This window comes from Urocitellus parryii, chromosome 1 (assembly GCF_045843805.1).
Source record: "Urocitellus parryii isolate mUroPar1 chromosome 1, mUroPar1.hap1, whole genome shotgun sequence".
Taxonomy (NCBI): Eukaryota; Metazoa; Chordata; class Mammalia; order Rodentia; family Sciuridae; genus Urocitellus; species Urocitellus parryii.
In genome coordinates, this window is record NC_135531.1 from 132086389 (window position 1) to 132111302 (window position 24914).

Here is a 24914-nt window from a genome sequence, read left to right on the forward strand (position 1 = left end):
TTCCCCTTCCATTTGTGGTATGGTTTGTGTATGAAGTATAATCATAAAAATCTCATGTACTAATGTAGGAATGATCACAGCTGAAATGATTCAATTTTAAGAGCTATAACATAAAAATAAATTAATCCACTTGTTGGTTTAATAATTTGAAAGGTTTACTGTACAGGGTGGTAACAGTAGGAAAATATGATTTGGAAATAATACATTTATCTGTGACTTCTTTTTCTGCTTACTATCTGATTAGCTTTCCTCCACCACCACTTCTGATATGATTTTCTGTCTTACCACAAGCCCAGAGCAGGGAGCTGGCTCACCATGGCTCAAATTGGAACTGTGAAGCCCAATAAACTTTACTTCCTCTAAATAGTCATTATCAGATATTTTGGTCATAGTGATGGAAAACTGACTGTCACCATTGGCAACGTAACACATCATGTTTTGTAGAGAAACTACAGAGCCTAATGTCAGTAGGATTATTTCATTGAAAACCAAACCCCCAGGTAGGAAAAATTGGCAAATTTTATTTACTTGTTGTATTCCTACACTTACCTACTAATTATTTAAAGCAATTACGATTTTTAAATAAGCATAATGAGTATACTCAAGACATTCTGAAACATGAAATTAGAATAAGAAAAATAAAGACTAAGTAAATATCAGGTATTAAAAATGTACTATTTAAATATTAAATAAGGAAAATGAGTTTAGTAAGAAGAAGTTTTCAAATTAGCCATGATTAATGAATATCAAACTAAAGAAAGGCATAACATAATTAAAATGCTATGTTTTTAAAAGAAATCAAATATAAACTTTACAGAACAAAGAAGCTCATGAAAGAGTTTCATCAAGTTGGGTTCTATCTAAGTGAATTTTTGATGAACCTGAATCTCAGATCAGTTGACTCTTCCTTTCCCTTAAATGAAATCAAGTTTTAATAGCAACAGAGGCTGATTATTCATCCTTCTCAATTTAAATAGCTCATCGTCCACTTGGAAGGAGATGGTGCAGATGAAAATAACTATAAAGAACTCAGAAGTAAAATTTCTATAGAAATGAAAGGCAAAATGACTACCATAAACTATATGGAAAAATTATAATTTGAAAATAAGCATGATGACTCTAAAATATTTTAGAAATATGAAGTTAGAACAAGAAAAATGAAGGAAAACTAAGTGAAAATATCAGGCATTCAATATCGTAGTTTAATGAATATGATAAATGAATTAAACAACAAACTAAATGAAGCTACATTGTCAGTAAATTTGAAAACTGACTTATGGCAAAGAATTCTAGAAAGAAAGCAAGAGTTTATATAAGAACAGCTAAAGAACATTAGGGTGGTTTTATGTAGCAAAAATAAACAAAAAAAAATCAATTGTTAAGAAAAATTCCAGACAAAAAAGAAGCCTAACTATGGAAATTAGGAAAGAGTTAAAGAACTTGTGAAACCAAATTTTCCACAAGTAAATATAAATCTAAAATTGAACAGGTTTTTATTTTTTAATTTTTTTAATTTAATTTTTTTGTGGTGGATATGGGAATTGAACCCAGGAATTTTTACCTTGAGACACATCCCTGAGCCCTTTTTGTTTATTTTATTTTATTTTCTATTTTGAGACAGAGTCTCTCTAAGATGCTGAGATTGTCTTGAACCTGCAATTCTCCTACCTCAACTTCTGAAATCACTGGGATTATAGGCATGCACCCAAGATGCCCAGCTGAAAGAGTTTTTTAAATGTCAACTAAGAAATCATTAAAAAAACACAATTATATTCATAGAATTAAATTTGGAAAGCTCAACCATAAATATAGAAATATATATACTATACACAATTAATATTTAAATATATTAATATATATGTATTTACACACATATATATGTGTGTGTATGTGTGTGTGTGTATATATATATATTAAACTCCAAATATATATATATATATATATATATATATATACATATATATGTATATATATATATATATTAAACTCCAAAAAAGATCAGTACTCATAACGGAACAACAATTATTTTGATATTAGTCTTCTCACAGCAACATGACTACAATAACAAAATGGAGTATTATTTTATAATTAGTACATAAAATACATTAAAATGTATATTGTAGTTAATAATATATATGTCCTTAGAGGAATGAACATAGTTTTAATATTTTGGATTTTCATAACTCAGCAGAGCTCTTCACTATTATCAGTATGATTTGTTGGTGGTGGTGGTGGTGCACTTTGAAAATCATTCTTGTATAAAGTATTTTAAAAAGACAAACAAAGTTCCAGGAGAGTTTGATAAGAAAACAACTATGTGATTTCAATTGTATTACTACTTAAATAATCAGAACAAAATAGAATAAGAACAGGGAAACTAGTTTCATGTTAAGGTAAAGAGAAAGATGTACATAATATCAACTTGGTGAGTTTGAGGTTGAAGAAAGTAGAAAACAAAGATAATTTTAGTTTATTCTAAAATAATTGTCATTGGATAGAATGGCATTAATGTTAATGAATTTAATCAATAAAAATATAAATATGAATTTTTAATAGTTATGTTAAAATAAAAAAATGAAAATAATGTTACAAAACGTGATTTTCAGACCAAAAAAAGGAAATCAATTCTTAAATTCAAAGCAGAGAGAAAGAAAAATGGAACATTGGAGTAGTTTAGAAACATACATGGCAGATGGCAGAAATAAAAATTAGTGTGACAGAAGTAATAATAACTACAAATGGCTTAAATTGACCTTTTAAAACACATTAATGGCTCAAAAAACAGGAACTAGCAATACATGGTGTTTAAGAAACACTTAGAACAAAGTACCAACTTGTACATAAGTGTAGGTGGTTGGCCTACATAGGAATCACAATAAATTTTTGATATAGCACTACTTTAATCTGAAATAAAATGCAGCTTAAAAATGTTGTAAAGAAAATATAGAAAAAATATAGCCCTAATAATAAAAGAAAAACAAGGTATGTCGTCAACATCCATTCACCTAATAAGAGTTTGAACACTTAATACATAAAAAAGAGTTATTAAAAAAAAAAAAACAGGAATGGTGGCACATGCCTATAATCTCAGCTGCTCAGGAGGCTGAGACAGGAGTATTGCAAGTTCAAAGACAGCCTCAGGAAAAGCAAGGCAATGCTAAACAACTGAGTGATACCCTGTCTTTAAATAAAATACAAAATAGGCTCGTGGATATGGCTCAGTGGTCAAGTGCCCCTAAGTTCAATTTTCGTTACCCCCACCCCAGAAAATTAATTATTAAAAAAAGACAGCTAGATACGGAAATATACTACAGCTGGAGGTATACTCAGTGTAGCTCATCAGAAAGTATGCTCAGCATGTGTCAGGCCATGGATTTAATTTCCAGCACCAAATACTAATAATGATGATAGTATCAACAAATTATTTTTTAGATTTTGGCATCCTTTTTAGAAATTAAAAAGTTAAAGAGAAGAATAACCAGAAATATTATAAAACAAACAAAAAAGAATCAGATCACACTATTAGACATACAAAGAGAGATAGAAAGAACCATCTTAAAATCATTTTTGGTAAATAAAGAATAGAGAAAACATAATATTCTTTTTTAAAGCACAAATTTACAAAAATTATGTATTATTAGACAATACGGGAAGCTTCTTGAAAAACAATGGAAAAAGCCTGGTGTGGTTGTGCATGCCTGTAATTCCAGTGGCTGAGGAGCCTCAGGCAGGAGAACCTTGAGTTCAAGTCCAGCTTTAGAAAATTAGTGAGGTCCTCAGCAACTTACCAAGACCCTGTCTCAAAATAAAAAAAGGCTGTGATATAGCTCAATATTTAAGCACCCTTGGATTCAATCCCTGTTACTATACCTTTTATGAAATATCATTAATATTAGAATAAATACCAAAAGGATGCTGAAGGGTGTACCAGCTCTCCTAGACACCTAGAGGGGAGGGATCTCCTGCTTGCAGGGGTGAGTCCCCTCTATTCTGGCTGCTGTGGTATAGGAGCTCCCACCCCATACCCAGATTGGAAGGGTCTCCCACCTGAAGGGGCCAGTCCTCTCTACCTTGGCTGCAATGGTTTACTAGCTTTCCCTGACCTCCAGGTTGGATGGGTCTCTCACCTGGAAGGGTGAATCCCCTCTATGCTGGCTGCCAAAGTAGAAGTAAAGGATCTCCCCCTGACACCCAGGTGGGAGGGTCTCGGGCCTGGAGAGGCAAGTCCCCTCTACACTGGCTGCAGTGGTATAGGAGGTTCCCCCTACACCCAGGTGGGAGGGGTCTCCCGCCTGGAGTAGGGAGTCCCCTCTACCCTGCCTCTTGCACTATGTAAACTCCCCTGACAACCAGGTGGAAGGGATCTTCAGCCTGGAGGGTGGAGTCCCCTCTCCCTGGCTCTGGCAGCATAGGAGCTTCCCCGACACACAGGTTATGAGGTCTACTGACTTGAGGGGTGAGTCCCCTCTACAATAGCTGCTGGGATATAAGAGCTCCCCCGACACCCAGGTGGGAGGGTTCTCCTCCCTGGAGCAATGAACAACCTCTACTCTGGCTTGGCAGTATACAAACTCCCCCACACCAGGTGGGAGGGGTCTCCTGCCTATAGTGGCCAGTCCCCTCTACCCTGGCTAGGAGGTATAGGAGCTCACCCAGACACCCAGGTGGGAGGGCTCTACCCTGGCTGCAGCGGTATAGGAACTCCCCCTGACACCCAGGTGGGAGGGGTCTCCCACCTAGTGCTGCCAGTCCCATTTACACTGGCTTCAGCGCTATAGGAGCTCCCCAGGACACCCAGGTTGAAGGGGTCTCCCTCCTGGAGGGGAAAGTCCCTTCTACCATAGCTGCAGCGGATAAGAGCTCCCCATGAAACCCAACATTACTAAATAAACCTTTGATTTAAAAGGGCATCATAAATTATCTATAAAATATTTAGTTTGATCCAAAGAAAGCACCATATGACAAAATTCATGGAAACAGACAAAGCAACATCTGTGAGGGAATTTACAGCTTTAATTACCTGGAAAATAGAAAGGTCATAAAATAGGAAGTATGGATTCAAATTAAGAGGCTGAAAGATAGTAAAAATATAAACAATTAGAAGCAAGAGAAACATCATGGAAACAGAGAACAAAAATGAATATGAACAAAATTTGAACTGGGGTTTATGTTAATTCATATCAATAAACTTTTTTGAGATTGAGTGAAAAAATAAAATATATTTTATATATGTTAATAAATATATAAAATAAATTTAAACCAAATATGAATTGAAAATGCAGACAATAGAAATTTAATGTAAAATATAATTAAACATTACTTCTAATAAAACTATTTAAGAAAACTAGAAGCCAATGATGCATTTCTGGAAAAGAATAAAATACCAAAATTGCATGAAAAGAAAAAGAAAGTTTACAGAGGTGAATAAAATTTGAAACACACACACACACACACACACACAAATGCCTAAAGTCACTATAAAACATCTTTGTTTTCAAAATACCTATACCCAATTGCTTTCATAGATCAATTATTTTAGACAGGAAATAAATGATTTCTAGATTATAATTTTTTCAAGAAAATATAGAAAAGCAAAAGGTAGGCTATTGCTTGTGTGAGACTGCTGCAATTGGACTAGAGCAATTGAGTAGGAACAACCTCCAGCAAGCCTTGCACTATAAAAGCTGAGAAATTCTCATAAGTCCATCAGTGCTTAGGTGAGAGGATAAACAAACTACCAATATGTGATAACAGATTTAGGTGGCAACAGAAGTACTAATCATATGAGCAGTGGTTTCATATAGGAAGATACAGTAATTGGAAACAATCATCAAACATGGAAAGACTTCAAACTAAAATGCTGAGGGAAATATTAAGCAATGACATAAAGACAAAAAAATGTTATTTATGTAAATTAACACACACATGATATATGTATTTTTTTGAGAGAGAGAGAGAGAGAGAGAGAGAGAGAGAAAGCTTTTTAGTATTTAATTTTTAGTTTTCGGTGGACACAACATCTTATTTTTATGTGGTGCTGAGGATGAACCCAGCACCCCACGCATTCCAGGAGAGCGCGTTACCACTTGAGCCACATCCCCAGCCCAATATATGTAATTTTTGTGGTAAATACGCCTAAAATCTACTTTCTATTTTTCAAGTACGTTACTAAGTATAGTGAACATGATGAGGAAGGTATCCAAAAACTCTTGAACTTCCTCATTCTGACTGGTATCAAATACATACATAAACAAACATATGACTTGTAATAATACAAATAAAAATTGGTCATCAAACATTAAAATGCTTGGCAATGGAGGAGAAGAGTTACACAGAGAATGACGATAAAATTAATAAATGGAGCAAGAACAGTGAGATAATAAGGTAGATAGATGGTAGAATGATAGATAAGATAGATTGATTAGTTAAATAGATAAAAAGAAAGTGCATAATTCATTTTGCAGGCTGATGATATTAGGTACCAAAAATATGTTTCAGTCAACTAGGTCTGGACCAATTTGTATGTCAAACCAAAGACATACAATTGGGGGTAACAAGAGAAGGTGTCATTTTTAATCTATTTTCTAGGTGTAGGAAAAATATTTTCATATTTGTATAAGGTATTTGAAACCACATAGACACAAAATTAAAAATTATTTAATAAAATCATGTTTTGAAATTATGTAGTTGAGTGTGTGTCATGAAATATTTAAAGATGTAATAGCTGAAACTTTTGAATTATTGACAAAAAATACCATTTTAATTTAGAAAGCAAAAAGAATGCCAAGAACATGAAAACAGATACACACTACTAAACACATTGTGCAGAAACTTCCAAAATTAAATATAAATAGAAGATTTTAAAAATAACCAGAGGATGCACAAAATAACTTATATGCATGAGAAATTTGGGGACTTTCAAATGATAATGTTGTGAGCTGGGATATTATACCAAAAGTGTATTCTATGAGAAATGAACTTTAAATACTAAAATATTTCCCCATTTGACCTATTATTTTAAGTGATAAAGAAAAAAATATAAATAAATGAAAATATTTTCAGAAAAACTAAAGAGAAAATGGGCAAAAGTTAAAGAGGAACTTCTGAGAACTTCAGAAAAAGAAAAATAATCTAAGAAGAAAAGCTTGGGTAGGAAAGGAAATATAAGTGCATACACTCACACACAGACACACACACACACGCACACACACACACAAATTAATGCAGATAATCTGAAAAGCAGACAAAACAAATAAAAGTAATATAAAGGAATAAAGCAAAAGTAATATTTTGGAATGACCCAAACTCACAACAATAATTCAAAAACAGAATATTTGGAGGGGATAAAATATTTTAAGTTCCTTTTTATGCTACAGAAGAGAATGGAGAATGTAATAAAATTTAAATAAAAGTACACTTTTAAATATCTGAGCTAAATTATTTCAGTAATAGAAATAGAGTGTAATTTCAAATTTTGGAAACAGAAAAATAATGTTTAGAGCCTTTAAACAAAAGTTAGAATTACTACTGCATTAATACAGAAAAAAATACCAAAAAAGAAAGAAAAGTCATTCTCTATATAACTAAGCTTTTTTTCTACTGTATTAAATTTTGTAGATTAATAGAGATTTTCATAATGAATTTTGAAAAGTTAAACTTAAACTGATCAAAACATTAAATATGTAATTAAACTAAGAGACCAGAGCATACACAAATAGCAAACACAGAAGTTTGACTAATCAAACCTCAATACACAGCAGCAAAAATAGACTTCGGCGGGGGTGGGGGGGGAAATATGCTAGGCAGAATAATCTAAAAACAATTACTTTTTTTGAAACATTTTAAAATGCATTCAATCAACTTATTTCAAGCTGTGCAAATAAAAATATTGACTAGACATGCACATCTAAGTAAACAAAATTCCAAGCCACAATTTTTTTGAGAAATTTCAACACAACTGTTTCTGAAACTGATATACAATAATAAAGCTTTGGAAATCAAAGGCAAACCATTTTTTGTGTTTTGAATCATAAGACATTCTGCATCCAATTAACAGATTACTGGTATATAAATCAATGTTCATATATAAAAACAGAGATGTCTAGAAAACTATAATTTAAAACATGTTTAATAAACATGAAAAAATGTTGCACAAATTAGCATTGTTCTGAAGTGCAGATAAAAATTTGTAAACATACTCTGTCATAGACCAAAGATAATTTTCATTTGATAACAAAGAATAAGTGACATATAGAATTTAGTCTGTAGGTACAGTATAATTAATTTGAAATAACTGGTAATTTTTATCAAAGTAAACATTTTTTACACTCATTTCTAACTCATAGGGAAAGGGAAACATTTTCCAATGAAAATTAATGGGAAATATAGCACTAACTTATAATATTAATAATGCTATACATAAACCAGTGAGGTACAGCTTTATCTAATCTTGATGTATTAACAGACCTCAACATAAAAATACAGACCAACTTTAATTAAAAAATAGATACAAAATTGATAAAATATTTAGCAAAATCAAGTCATTGATGAGTACATTTGATTACACACACACACACACACACACACACCCACACACACACGTGTCTACATCAAGCTGTTATTGGGTTAATTAAAAGTATTCAGGGTGAATATACATTAGAAAATTTAATAATACTGTTCAATAGGCCATAGAAAATTCGATCATATCAATATATATGAAATAATATAGATAGAATATATATACTTTATTATAAAATTTGAGTATACAGCAAAACTAGTGTCATTCTATAGAGAATATCTGCCATCTAGTAATTAGAAGCTTGGAAGAATCATGTCACTTTATCATGAAATATTAGGTGAATTCTACTTAAAATCTAGAATCTAGCCATGATATTCACAATCTGCTTTTCTATTAATTTATTGGCAGGTGTGAATATTAAAATGATAAAAGAAAAATAAATAAATAGTAGCAAAATTGATTCAGACTACCATTATTTGAATAACTATGAAGTTTTCAATATACAAAATAGAACTAAAATGGAAATATAATAGGAAGTAAAAATGTAAAATACAAGTCTTACTTCTTCCTGCTGAGAATAAGGGGGAACAGATTACCCATCACACCCTTTTCTTAGAGCATTTACTTTAGAAAACTTTTAATTATAAGTTCCTTTCTCTGTATCTTTGAAATGTACATAAATCTTTAAAAACCTAAATAATCCAACTTTAAGACTCAGTAATCTCTCTTAAGGACCTGAGCACCATCTCTTTGAAATAAGATCATCAAAGCTGAGAAAATCCCTATATTGGGGGTTCTGTTGGGAGAATAGGAGCCTAATTTCAGCCACAAGTTCTAAACTACCTACAAGTTGGCAAAACTACTTCTTAGCATTTATATAGAAGTCATTATTTATTTGTTGGTAAAACCTATTAGCTAACACAGATAGTCACCTAATTACCTCTTGAATTGTGGATAAACTATGTGAAAAACAGTGCTGTCAAATCTTCTTGGAAACTAGTTATTGTATATCTTCAGGAAAACAGAGGTTTTATATGGTTATATCCTCTTGTCTATATAAAAGGATAAAATTTCTTTCTGTTTTTGAAATCTCTTAATGGATTATAAAATGTATCAATTGTAGTCTAGTTCATATTCAATAATAAGACTAATAGTTTTCTTCTACTTTTTTGTATAGAAGTTTTTTGTGTTATAAGAGTTTTGAGAATTTTATTTCCTAACAATTATTGCAATTAATAAGACACTCAAAAAACAGTGTAATTAATATAAAAATATAAATTGCATTATTTCATATAAGGAATAGATAGCTATAAAAATAATAACATTTTAATTGTTATAATATATATGGAAATAAAATTAGCAAGTTACCTGTAATATTATTATATAAATATACCCTATGGAAAGCATAATAATCTCAATTGAAAAACATTTGAATACATACATATATGTCAAGTGATAGAAAGTCAACATTGTAAACTTCTTAATTTTCATTAAATCTATTTCAATTAAGTGCTGGATTTTTATTGAAACATTTAGAAATGTTGTGTTCAAGAATTACTAAGAATTTTTTGGAAAAAAAATGATGGACAGAGCTACTTTAATGTGTGTCAAAACTTTGTAAAATTTTCATGACCAGAAATAGGGATAGAAAATTACACTAATGAAACTATAGAGAGACAAGAAATACAGCAAGGTGTATGCATGTGAAAAATGTGACCCTGCAATTCAGTAGGAAAGGATTACACAACAAATAGTGGCTGGGCTTCTGGATAATCATGTAGCTAAAGATAAGGATCAAAATGTGCTTCAAATAATACAAATAATACAATTACATTTAGTTTAAATATCAAAATATAGGAAGCAAAACTGAAAATTTTAAAAGATGTGTAAGCTTCCCCATGAGGTAAGGAGAAGAAATAATGAAAAACAAATATGAAAAACAAAATCATGTAAAAATATTGGTTATAATTATCAAATTTTTAAATATGTCCATCAAAATACCCATTAATAATGTGAAAACAGGGACTGGGGTTATGGCTCAGTGGTAAAGTGCTTGCCTCGCACATGCAAGGTCCTGGGTTCCATCCTCAGCACCACATATAAATAAATAAAATAAAGTCATTGTGTCCAATTACAACTACAAAAAATAAACATTCAAAAAAATAAAATAATGTGAAAATCATGGCCTACAGTGGAAAAAAACATTTGCAATGAATGTCACTTACAAAAAGTAAATGACATAAAAAGTGACTTACAGAAAGCACTAAAAAATCAACATGGATAGAGAGATAAAGAATCCAATGGTAACAAAAACCAGCTAAATATATAAACAGGATCAACAAAGAAATTAGAATCAATGCGGATGATTTTTCACCGGATGGTCAGTTACATTGTTGTTGGAAAAAATTGTTAACATATTTTTTGAATCACTTGTGAATATCAACTACATTTGAATATGCTCATATCCTATGAGATATCAAATCCCATTTGAGTAAGTATCGTCTAGATCTCTAAGTATGTACTTTGGGAAAAAAATGAATAGGAGTGTTTTTATCGGCACTGTTTGTAGTAATCAAAATTTGAAAGTACCTGTTTTTCACATGACCATTGTAGCATATTTGCATCTGTGACATTAATTATAGAGGAAATAAATGGGTAAAAGCTATGGAAATCAGTATGGATAAAGAAAATATTATATAACATTTTATAACATGCAAAATCATATTCATTGTTTATTGATTTAATATGACATACATCAAAGAATGTAAGTGGGAATGTTTAATCCAAAATAAAATATTTTTGTTTTGCAGAGGTGTACCAATAAAGAATGTAATTGGAGAGAAGTACAAAGCAAATTGAACCTTATTGTTAATATGTTATTTCTTATTTTTGTGTTGGACTCACAGGGCTTAATTAATTCATTTTTGTATTTTATTCGGTATCTGAAATATTTTCCAATAAACTGAAGAAAAAAAGACATGTGTCTAAAAACAAAATTCCCTCTCTTAAATCAATAAAAGGAATTATTTAACTTCAAACATCTGTTGTTAATTTCATTATCACAGAAGCAAATATGTTGATACATGGAGACATTTGATTTTGTGCATCTTCACAGGATATGATTTAAACTGCTGCTTCACATAAATAGACCTGTGTGCAGCAGGTTGCAAATAAGCCTGAGGGGATAGAACATCCCAGCTGGAGTGTGTAGCCCATCTGCCCGATTAGCACCACTGCTGAAAGGAGCTGACAAGCAGCTTCTATTTTTATTTAATCTTTAAATTCCAAGAACCTCATTTCACTAAATCAGAGCTTCTATTATGATTGCAAAAGCTTTCCCTCTGTTTATTCCTTTTTAATCTGGGTTTCTCTCCAGAGCTTTAGTTATAGAAGGCTACTTTTATGATAAACTCTCCATATTCCCTGCCATTACAATATTGAAAATAAAATCCCCTGAGCTAAAATTAAAACAAACAAACAAAAAATCTAGGGCTGGGGATGTGGCTCAAGCGGTAGCGCGCTCACCTGGCATGCGTGCGGCCCGGGTTCGATCCTCCAGCACCACATACCAACAAAGATGTTGTGTCTGCCAATAACTAATAAATAAATAAATATTTTTTTAAAAAAATCTAAGGATAATTTAGTAATCATTCATATGGGTAAAAGCTATTTCAACAGATTTATGCATTCATATTTTTCATTAATTATAATGTTCTTGCATTCCACATAATGTATAACAGTATAAAAATTAAATATATTTACAACTACTTCAACTACTTTGCTTAAAGAGACAGTAAAAATGCACCTGTGAATTTATTATACATTCCTACAATTGCTCTTTAAAATCAGCATTAATTTTATTATATAGCAATACATTTTTTTTTTCTGTTTGAAAGATGTAATGCTGGAGGATATGGGACAATAGCAAGGTAATATGCCATAAATACATCTGGAATAGTGTGATATATTTAAAAATTTAGTATCTATCTGTTATACATGTGTGTGGATACTTAATTGATTCCATTTGTAATTATAGTCAAGATAAGGTATAAAACAAGGGTTTTGAGGTTGAGTGCAGGTAATGAGGTAGGTGAAGATGGAGATGATGGTAGATGAGGAACTTATGTTCTCTGATAATTGTGTTAAGGAAGCAAAAGTTCATTTTCCAGAAGATAGAAACAAATCTAAGTAGGGAATACAGAGGTTTTATCTGAATTGTTTCCCATAAGAAAGCAAGAATATCAAATAATAGAAAAGTAGATCAGAACCTGATATCAATTTTCAAAAAGTGAGCATAAACATGATCAGCTTTACATTTTCAATTTGTTATCTGATCAATTAGAACATTTATCATGTTGACATAGAGATTACATAGAATATGATTTGTAACCCAATGCAAAGAGGAGACAGTACTTGTTTTGAGTCAAAAAAACATAGGCAAAAGAAAGTAAGGACCATTTACAGTATTCATATAATTAGGAAAGAAAGTCAGTACACCTAAAGGTTTTTAATAATATATTGCATTATTACATCCAAACTAATGGCATACTCGTATCAGAAATGAAAATTCAATAATCCTTTGATTTTTGAACAGGTATGATTCAATTTCAAATATAAGAAAAGAAATCATATTTTAAAATAAAGGAAAACTTGTAAAAATAAGTTAGAAATCTCACAATATTTAAAATGATTAATAGCTAGAAAACTGTACCAGTACAAATTTCTAAAAACCTGAGAAAATGTCAAAAGAACTCAGGAAATCTGAAATTATTTGATATTTCAATCCCAAAAGGTGTCAAATGACTTATGTAATAAAACAGAATTAAGAGAAGAAAAGAATCAGGAGACATGTACAGAGCTATTATACTCACTAACATTCAAAAATTCTCTTAAAACATCAAGCATCGTGGTGTACATACACATTCTTACATATTAGTACTATAGTTATGTAAAAACATTTAAATTTTAAAACTAGTTCAGAGTCAAATAAAAATTAAATTGCAATCTAATAATGAGTTTCAGAGCTCTAAATTACATCATCGTATTGAAAACCAAAAAGAAAATTGATAGAAAAATGTTATTATTTATTTATTAGCTCTATATATTCATCAGTATTTTTCAAGTACAATGTGAAACTCACATTCCATTTAAAAACACTGTAATATTAGTTTTCCAGGCATGTGCACAAACAATAACAAAGGTCAGAAAAAGTCAAGAATCAGAATGAAATCGAAAGGCTAATAATAGTTTATAAGTAGCACAATCTAGAACTCCAACAAAAAAGAAACATTTAATATAAACGTGGGGAAGACAGGACAAGATCACACTCAAATTTTAAGTGGAGTCCATAGAGAAAGATGGGTTGCAAAGAAGATCAAGGTTAAAAGATCAGAAACTTATTCACAGATGTCTGATTTCTGGATAAAGGTCAAATTTTGAAAACATCTTACAGAAATTCTCAAATTTTACTGTGCTTAAGAATCACAGGGGAACTCATTAAAATGAAGACTTTCTTGGAATCTACAGAAAGAGAATGAATTGAGTCAATATATTTCATCTAAAGTATCTCTCAAATAAATTCCTCAAGGGAGCCATTCTTTATCATTTCTCTCAAAAACTTATTAGCAAATATAAATCAATCTATATTAGTAAATATAAATAAATTGTGTTTATTGGGATTAAGTTAATTTTGTATTTTTAGTTTTGTTAATTTTAATCCTTAAATTTTTACTTTCTATAACCTGATATATTACTTTCTTAAAAACTGTAGCTGAGATATTTCATTATAAAGTTTAAAATTAATAATGGCCTTACATTGTATCTATAGTCAAATCAGCAGATTAATGGTCAGACTATAAGCATCATAGCATAGTAGAAACTTTATAATTCACAGAATTTTTGAATTATAGAATTGTGATTTTATGTCTCTAATTCAAATTTAGAGCATTCTGCTATTTTCTTATAAGAATAAAATTAGATAAATATTACTATTATTGTTTGGATCTTAAGTGTTCCATAAAGGCCATGGTTTGAAGGTTTAATACCAAGCGTGTGGCACTGTTGGAAACTGACAGAACCTTTAAGAGATGGGGTCCAATGGAAGAAAGTTAGGTCATGGCAGGCATGACCCTGAAAGGAAAATTGGGACCCCAGTTCCTTCCCTTTTCTTTTTTCTTTCTTTCTTTTTTTTTTTTTTTTTTGCTATGTGTTTCACCATGATGTACTGTGCTGCCATAGGCCAAAGTAGGTCCAGAAACCATAAAACCTCTGAAACTGTAAGCCAAAATAAAATTTTCCTCCTTATAATTTGTGTAAGTCAGTAATTTTGTTACAAAGAGGAAAACCTAACACAAACGCTTGGGTATCTCTGGATATATATGCTAGTAAATAGTCTATTTTTACTTTTGTTTTACAAAAACTGTCTCATCAACTTCAGTTTTCATATTTTGATGTTGATTTCATATAATATATTGTATATGTTATATTTTAGTATTGCCCACTTTTATTCTGTTTCATTCTAGCCTGCCACCCATTGCATGGTTGAATTTCTCTGTATTGCATCTTTTTTTTTTTTTTTTTAGATCCAAGGCCTTGCACATGCTAAAGAAGCACACTCACACTGAGCTATATATCCCTAGCCCTTTCTAATTTTATTTTTAGACAAGATCCTGCTAAGTTCCACAGGCTGGCCTCAAACTTGTAGTTCTCCTACTTTGCCTGTCAAGTAGCTGGGTATTACAATGCTGGATTGATCTTTATCATTTTTTGCCTTTTTAACTCTTTGCCTGTTTTTGCAACCCAAGAGAAACTATGTATTCAAGAATTATATCATATATCCTGTTAATAACCTTTTACATATATTCTGGAAGAGATTTATTTGAGAACATTTTTAATGTATCACATGCTTTTATGCCATGAAAAATTTTAAAAATGTATTCTTTTATTAATAACTGTTATAATAAAATAAAATTTCTAAAAAAGGTTCTCATGCCTCAAAATAGCCATATTCAATTCTTCAGAATGAAAATTATGAATCAGATACCAAGAATATGAAATAATTCACTTCATGTTTGAAAACCTCTATTCTTTCTATTAGTTATTCTTTTAAAATGAGTGACAATCCACACAATAATAAGGTATGAAATGTCTTTTCTACAATTTTTTTCTTCTGGGTTCCTTTCCTTGTTTGTTTAGACATGTGTTGCAGGTTGAATTGTGTCACTTCAAAAATAGGTAAGAGGGCTACCCTAGTACCTCAGAATCTAACCAGAATTGGAGATAGTCTTTAAAGAGGTAATAAATTTAAAATTATATCATTAGGATGAGCCCTAATCCAAGTAGACTGGTGTCCTTTTAACAGGGGAAAATTAGACAAAGATACATACAGACAGAATATGGTATGAAGACAAAGAGCAAAAAATATCTACAAGTAACTCCAAAGATTGTAAACAAGCTACTAGGGACCAGAAGATAGTCCTAGAATAAATCTTTAAATCATAGCCTTCAGAAGGAACCAAACCTGTTGATCTCAGATGTCTGGACTCTACAAGCCAGTAAATACCTGTTGCTCTAGCTGCTAGTTTATTGTACTTTGTTAGAGCAGTCCTAGCTAAATTAGATAACAGGTGATCATTTTTAGGACTTGAGTTTGTTTGCATGGTATCTGTTACTTGATACCAATAAATTCTCAAGTAAAAAAATCAACATTGTGCCTGATATAAAATATATTAGTGAAAATTGATCAATTCTCCCCTTTAAACACCTATAAGCCAACTATTGATTTATATGTATGTAGGGAATCATGTAAAATTCCACCTAAGCCTCTGTAACAAAGTAACATTTATTTGCCTAAACTGAGCATATTTGAAAATTAAATCAGCAACTTTCCTCCACTTCTAAATAGGTATTTCACCATTTATTATTTCATGTTTTGGTCGTTTAAAAATGATCTTTGTTTGCTTACTATTTGTGTGCTTGAAATAAAATCAAGGACTTTGATTGAAGATAAAAAGCAAGAAGATTCTAGAATACAAAGAATAGAAAGAATAAAATAAAAGAAACACAATGAGGGGGGTAAAGAAGTAAAGCATGATAAACAACAGGAGTCAAATGAATAGTCACTGAGTGATGGAGGAGAATTGAAGAAGGTCACTTCCCTGTCCAGTCTTCCTGGTAGTCACAAAGAGAATCATGAATCTCAGAAAACTGCTTTGCTGAAGGATTTTTTTGAGATTCTACTGCTTTTTGGAATACAGGTGACATGTACAATGATTCATCCTCTTCATTCTAGGTGAGTGAATAAAAATGCCTCAGGCATCCAGAGTGTTGGGAGATGATGTTAAGAACAGCAAGCAATCAGAACTTAGTGCTGCCATTATGCTTGCACGGAAAGGCAAAAGCACACAGGAAGTACTACCACCCTAAGAACTCCAGAAATAACTAAAGGAAATATTTATTGATTAGAGATAGAACCAGTTACATAATTTGTAGGTCTTAGTGCAACATGAAAATACAGGGCACCTTGTTAAAAAACTGAGAAGTTCAAAATGGTAACAGCAGAGTTTTAAATCCAAGTGTGAAGCTTTCTAAACACTAGACTGTATGCAAAAGATTATGCTACTTGACCATGAAGGCAGCCCTACCTGGAGGTGATTGGTGCATAAACACATAGAGGTAAAGACTAATATGCAATAGTATAATCAACACAATGAGATTATGGTTAAATATGCAATGGGTTTCCTATAATTCCTCAATTTAGTATGATTGATATTGAAATTTTGTAATTTATTTTTCTTTTTTCTGACTGCCTTCTATTTAAAAATTTCAAATGGTGAATTATTAAATGCATCTTTTTAAATATATATGACTAAATATTCTAATATTCATACATAGTAGAATATTAAGCATTCTAATATTCTAATAATCTAATAAATGGCTAACAATTGTGAGAGCTTATTTTTTAGTTTCAACTTTAAAATAAATCAAGGAATATTTTCCAAAGTACCTCAATTATATCAATGACATCAAAATTTTAATTTACACATAGGAAATATTATTTTTGATTAGAAACATTTATACAAATGGTGTATTTTTACTATAGACAAACAATAAAAAAACAAGATTTCACCTATTATGAATTTTCTGTTCAATGGCATGAATTTCTAAGTAGCAATTAAGAAATTTCATTTTAAGTGTGAGCATATACTCATAAGGCAGACAGTGAATACAGAAATAGGAATTTCTAACTTTAATTTTAATTTTTAATATGTTGCCTTTGGTTAACAATTGTGGCTAGAATGTCCTAAAAAGTAAGTAAAATCTAGTCTTTTCTATGAAGCACAGTACCAGCCTTACTTACATAAATGTAGGTAATACACACTTTCTTTATTTTTCCTTATACTTTTACTTTTAGAACAGCTTGCATTCACAAACCTGATATTTTCCAAACTTATTTTTTAGTCATTATATTCTAAATAAAAAGCCAATGTTGGATTGATTAATAATTTAATCAATTATTTAACAATAATTTGTTATCTTTCTCCTATTGCTCTTTGAAATTAAAGGGTAGAATGAACTTAGTTTAAAATATTTTAAAAAACAAGTATATATATATATATGACATACATATAAATACTCACATTAATTTAACTGAGTTTTTTGCTCACTTTAAGCAAAACTTTCAAAATTCTCCTTTATGTTTTATATGTTAAAAATAAAAAAATTGGGGGGGGGGCGCTGGTAATTGAACTTAGGGGTGGTTAACCACTGAGCCACATCCTAAACCTTTTTGAATTTCTTTTTGTTTTTTTGTGTTTTTTTTGTTTTGTTTTGTTTTTGTTTTGAGATAGGGTCTCATTAAGTTGCTTAGGGCCTCACAATGTTGCTGAGACTGATATCCAATTTGCAATCCTCCTACCTTAGTCTCCCCAGTTGCTGGAACTAGAGGTCTACACCACATAACTGGCTCTTGTTACTTCTTAAAATCACTTAATGATTCATATGTCCTAAATTCTTCTGGAGAGGGTCTTTTAATTATCATGTGTTTATTATTATTATTTGTTGTTATTTTACTTCATTGGTGCTGCCCCCTACCCAACCATGCATCATTCTTCTTTAAGTTTTCTCATCTAGGAAATTTTGAACTATTTTTAAGAACTTGTTTCCCTTCAGTTTTCATCCTCAAATATACACACTTTTGGAAAGTCCCCTTCCATTGCAGTTTTTATAAACTTTCCTTATACAAGAGAACATTTATATTCCTGTTTTCCACCTATAAAAAAAAACATTTACATTCCTGTTTTCTGGTGATTGCATTTTAATTTCAAAACACCTATTTTAATGACATCCTGCTTTTTGCTGACAGCCTATATTGATTAATGTGCACTTCAACTAGAATTCTTTGTCCTGGAATGAAAATCATGATAGAAACTACACTCCTCTTAAATCTTACTGAAAATTCCAAATCCATATGATAATTTTTAAAAGAAAAACAATATATATCATTATATGTGAGAATAAGCTAGGTTAAATTTGACCTAAATAGTTAAATAATAGAAAAATCTCTTCTCTAAAATCTGATTTTTATTTGACCAAAACTAACTGTGGGCACTTTAAAAAATTAATTTCTGTGCTCCTTTATTATAAAACAAACAGTTTATTTTGAGAGATTTGAGTTAGAAGAGTTATGCTCCTTTAATGAATTTTTCTCATGTTAATAAAGGTATCCATGTCATGATTCTTTTCTAGTCAACTATTCTTACTATTTATGAAGCTAATTCTCAACTTTAAGTGATTTTTTTCATTCCTGTGTTCCCCCTATCAGAGACTTGTGAAAACGTCCTAAATCTATCTTCATATAAATTTAATGAAAGATAGACAAAATAAAACACTTTTCAGTCAGGCACGGTGGTGCATGCCTTTAATCCCAGTGACAAGAGAGGCCAAGGCAGTAGGAGCATTGCTGAGAGCCATTGCCAAGTAGGAATGACGCACCAAAATTTCCTTGCCAGCGTACCCCATGTTGCTTAGAGGAAGGACTCGTGGAAATGGACTTGCCTTGGACATTCGCTGTGACATTGCATGTATGTTTGAGAAAGGTGACCCTGCTCAAGGACCAGGGTGGATCTGGGTTTAAGGAGGATCCTACTGGATTAGGGCGGATCAGGTTTTAGGGAGTATCATGCTCCTTGGGTTTAGGGCGTTCCCGGTTTAGAACAATCTGGGTTTAGGGCGGTTCCAGGTTTAAGGTTATTGCTGCTGGGAACAGGGCGTATCCTGCTGCATGAGTTCCTGTTGAGTTCTCGTGGAATTCAGAAAGTATTTGGGATTCAAAGCCTGGTGGAGTACGTGAATTTGGTGGCAGAACTTGGATTTCCCCAGAATGTGTTTGTAGAGGGCTGGTGTGAGTTCGGGAATAAAGAATTGCTGTTTGAATCTACAAAGCTGTGAGTGGCTCCTGATCTTGTGCCCAGCCAGACTGCGGCAGATCATGACTTCAAAGCCAGCCTGAGCAATTCAGCAAGACCCTAAGCTACTTAGTGAGACCTTGTCTCAATATATATATATATATATTGAGCTATATATATATGGGCTAGGGATATGTCTAGGTTAAGTGGCCATGGATTGAATCCCCAGCATTCCCCTCCTACCCCCTGCCAAAGAAAAGAAAAAAGAAAAATAAATACACTTTCCTTAGTATTTTATTCCACTCTATTTTCATTTGGTAACCCTGCTTGAATTTGTTCAACAGCTTTTACTATAATCATATATTCCTACTCATATTTACACCTCTTGTTTTCTCCTTGAGATAATGATCTTACACAGATTTATTTATTTATTTATTTATTTATTTATTTATTTATTTATTTACCAAAGATACCTTTGAATACCTCTATGAAGTTTGCTGAATGCACCTGGAGCTCATTACTATAAGAGTGTGAAGTTTTATCAAAGAGGACATATGCAATGTTTAAAATTATATTTCATCTTGATTGGGTCACAGAGTGCCCAGACATTTGTTCAAATATTTTTCTTTGTGTCTCTGATGTTTTCTGGATTCTAATTCAAATAACATTTGCATTGGTAGTCTGAGTAAGCCAGATTTATCTCTCTTGTGTGAATGAATCCAATGAATTAAATTCTCATCCAATGAAATAAAGACCTGAGAATAATAAAAAGAAAGGAATAAAGAAGTTTTCCAGATTGAGTTCAAACATAGGTCCTGTAGTTTTGCATTGAAACATTTGCTATCTTTGATCTGGAGTCCACCAACTCTCAGACTCTGTGTCTCCAATTTGCCAACTGTAATTTTGGGACTTCATAGACTCCAGAATTGTGTAAGCCAATTTCATATATACATACATGGTGTTTAGCTTCTCCATAGCATTCACATATATGGTCCTAATTTTCTGGAGAATCTTGACCAATGTAGCATACAAGAAATACCATGAGCTATACACCCTTTAGAAAAAAATGTGAAAAAGATCACTTTCTACCTCAAACCTCTCCACTTTGTGAGAATAACAATTTTCTAAAACTCTTTGTTAAAAACACTATCCTTTCTCCACTGAGTCTCCTTTGCACATTTTTATAATAGAATGACATTTTTTATAAGAATGTTTTTATGATTCAAAATATTATATCATTAGATGTTCCATGTATACTTTTTTTTTACTCTCTGATTTTATAGAAATCAAAATGGTATGGTCCTGTCATAAATACCGATACATAGACTAAAAGAAAGTCTCAAATACAGAGTTTCAAAATAAGCCCCTACATGTATTTTCAATTAATCTTAAGGGAATTAAGAATACAAAAAGGGGGAAAGAAAAACTTCTCACCAAATGGCCCTGGGAAAGCTAAATATCTACATGGAATAGAATCAAATTAGACTTTTACATTAACCACAAAATTTTAGTGTAAGCTCTAAAAAATAAAATTCCTCAAAGAAAAATGTAGGAAACATTCTCTTTAGTGTTGGTCCTGACAGTTTTTCTTTTATTTATTTATTTATTTATTTATTTATTTATTTATTCATTTATATTATTTTGAATATGACACCAAATTCACTGGCAACAAAACAAAACAAACAAAAAAACAAGTAAAACCACATCAATCTGAAAAGATTCTGCACAGCAAAGAAAACAATCCATAAAATTATAACTAAGAATGTGAGACAATGTTTGCACACTGCATGTCTGACAAGGGTTTAGTATCCAAAATATATTGAAAGCCCAAAAACTCAGTAGCAAAAATCACAAAAGCAGAAAAACAAGTAACAATTTAAGGGTTTTTTTCCTAAGGTGAAAATATGTGGACAATAGACATGGACATTTCTTTAAAGAAATTATAAAAATCACTAACAGTGTATGAAAAATTACTCAACACCTTATAATCATCAGAGAAATGCAAATTAAACACTATGACAAATCTCACTTATATGTGTAATTTTTTGAAAAAGCCTCAAATATACAGAGGTAAGGAAACAGTGGTTGATTAAAACTAGCGGAAAGGTTAGGATGGATAAGTGTAGAGATCTAAAGAAATACACAAAAGTTAAAGTTAATAAAATTGCATTTAGAATTTTTTGTTGAATAAGTATATTTTTATCTGCTTTTCTTATGAAAAAAGTGAAAGAGAAGGTATTTGTGCTAATCTAATTCACTCTAATAAATATTGTATTATCTATATTTTCCCCACAGTATTGTATCATATACACACAATATAATTTACTTCTAAAATATGGGCAAAGGACCTGAACAGACATTTTATTTTTTCATAGAGGAAATACAAATAACAACAGGAAACAGTGTTCAATATTACTATTTTTTAGAGAAACTTCAATCAAAATTACAATGAGAGAACAACCCATTCTTGATAGCATGCTTATTATGTAAAAGATAAGAGATAATAAATGTTGAATCTTTGTACACTGTTGGTGATATGTAAAACTGTAAATTGGTCTGGCTACTATGAAAAAATTCATGGAGGATACTCAAAAAAATAAAAAATACAACTGCAATATGATTCAACCACCCAAAGTCATCCAGATTTTCTCTTATGTTATCTCCTAGGAATTTCATAGTTTTTGAAAGTTTGTTACACTTACATTTATTTAAATCTGTGGTCCATTTTCAGATTTTTTTTACTACTAGCTACAACATTTTCACCTCATAAAAATTATTATTTGTTTCTTTGAGGTTTACAATAACACAATTTTAACTTCTCTGTGTCCACCACCAAATCATATTGTATCTCATCTTATATGAGAGAATTGTTGTTCTTAGTATATCTCTATCAAAATTCATGTTGAAATTCAATCTCCATTGTAAAGAATTAAGAGGTATAACCAAGGGAGACTGTTAAAGGGTGATTAGATCTTAAGAACTCTTTCTTTATAAGTTGATTATCCTTTCATGAAACAATGGTTTAACATGTCAATTAGCTATCTTGAGGGAGAATCTTAATAAAATTCATTTGGTCTCATTTTCTCACAGGCACACTTCTCATCATGTGATGTCCTGTTCCTCTTTGTGATACTGTGGATGATTCCTAACAGCAAGAAGGCCTTCACCAGATGTACCACTTCAACTTGGACTTTGCAGCTTCCAGACTGTGGACTTTCATTTTTATAAAGTGCCCATCATGAGAAATTCAGTTATAGGAACAGAAAACAAAGACAAGATTTGTTCAATGTCATTGTATTTTTCTCCTAATCTTTATACTGAAATCCATTATCAGAAATATTAATCTAAGTCTTTTGTCAGCAGAAAGAAAATTATTCCTCCTGGAAAAAAGGAATGGTTACTGCATGTGTAAATATTTATCAGTTTTTAACAGTGTTTTCTGTTTTCAAAAAGGAGGCATTTTTCCCAGAGTTGCATTAGATAAGAGGAATATTGGGGAAATAAACACTGAGTTAGAATCTTTGGAAACGTTCACTTTTATTGTTCCTCCTACAGAATCACATGCATAATACACCGAGAAAGAACACAATCCTCTGAACTTGGTGAAAAAGCAATGTGATATTAGAAAGGCTATTTCAAGAATGAAAAAAAAGGCTTTCATGCCACATGATTAGTCCCATATAACAGTGTTATATAAGAAATAATCACTTAAGAAGGGTGTCAGTACTGGAACTCCTTTCCCTGTGCATTAATTTCATTACACCTTTTATATATAATATTCTTATAATATACCAAAATGGAAAGAGACCAATAAAATATTCATGACACAAATATTGAATGCAGATTGGCCTCACTTATCATAGATTGGCATGGTTGCCCTAATTTATGTGATATCGAAATGATATGAATATCTATACAAATTGATATAAGGAACTTTGAAACAAAAGTGTCCTATCAGAAATAAATGACACAGCAGGTATTCTTGTTGTTTTTCAATCATGAATGTCAGTTTAATTGACATTAGTTCAACAGACAAAATAGTATATAACAGTACAAAAAAATCCAATCATATTTTATAATATTTCTTCACATGTGCAAAGTCCAAGTCCAAGTGCTTTTTTAATTTAAGTATATCTTCTCTTTGCAACCACCACAGACATAGAACAATAATAAAATGTTATCAACAGAAATTCAACTATGAATATTATTAAAAAATATAGTATTGAAATAAATCATAGGAAGCAATCATAAAGAAATATAGCATTGCTCTAAAATCTGTTAGAAATAGTATAAGGAAAAATCATCAACAAATGAGTTCAAAAGTAATTATCTACTAGCACTTAAATAAATGAAAATATTACTTGAATTTTTTTCAAAATGTGGAAGTAGTTCTTTGGAGAAAACCAAGTTTTAAGTCATGATAAATACAGGCACCTCTCAGTAGAAACATTTTAAATAATGTAGTTATAGTCTAATTATTGGCACAATAGCAAACAATTAAAATGTAATATATATTCAATTATAACCTAGTTAATATTTGGGGGGGTCAGTTACTGGAAATTTAACCCAGGGGTAGTTTACCATTGAGCTATATACATCCTGAGCCCTTTTTTGTTTTTGTAGTTGTTTTCTATTTTGAGATAGGGTCTCACTAAGTTGCTTTGGGCCTCACTAAGTTGCTGAGACTGGTCTTGAACTTATGATCCTCCTGTCTTAATATCCAGAGCTACTGGGATAACGAGTATGTGCCATTACGCCCAACTAATTAACATTTTTAGGATTAGAATGAACATTGGTTAATTTTATGTGTCCTTTTGACTGAATCACACTGATGCTCAGACATTTAGTCAAATTTTATTCTAGGTGTCTCTATGAAGATACTTGGGAGGTATTTAACTTTTAAATTGGTAAACTTAGTACACCAAATTGCTCTGCCTGATGGGATAGAACTCATCAAATCACTTGAAGGTAAGAATAGAACAAAAACTGTT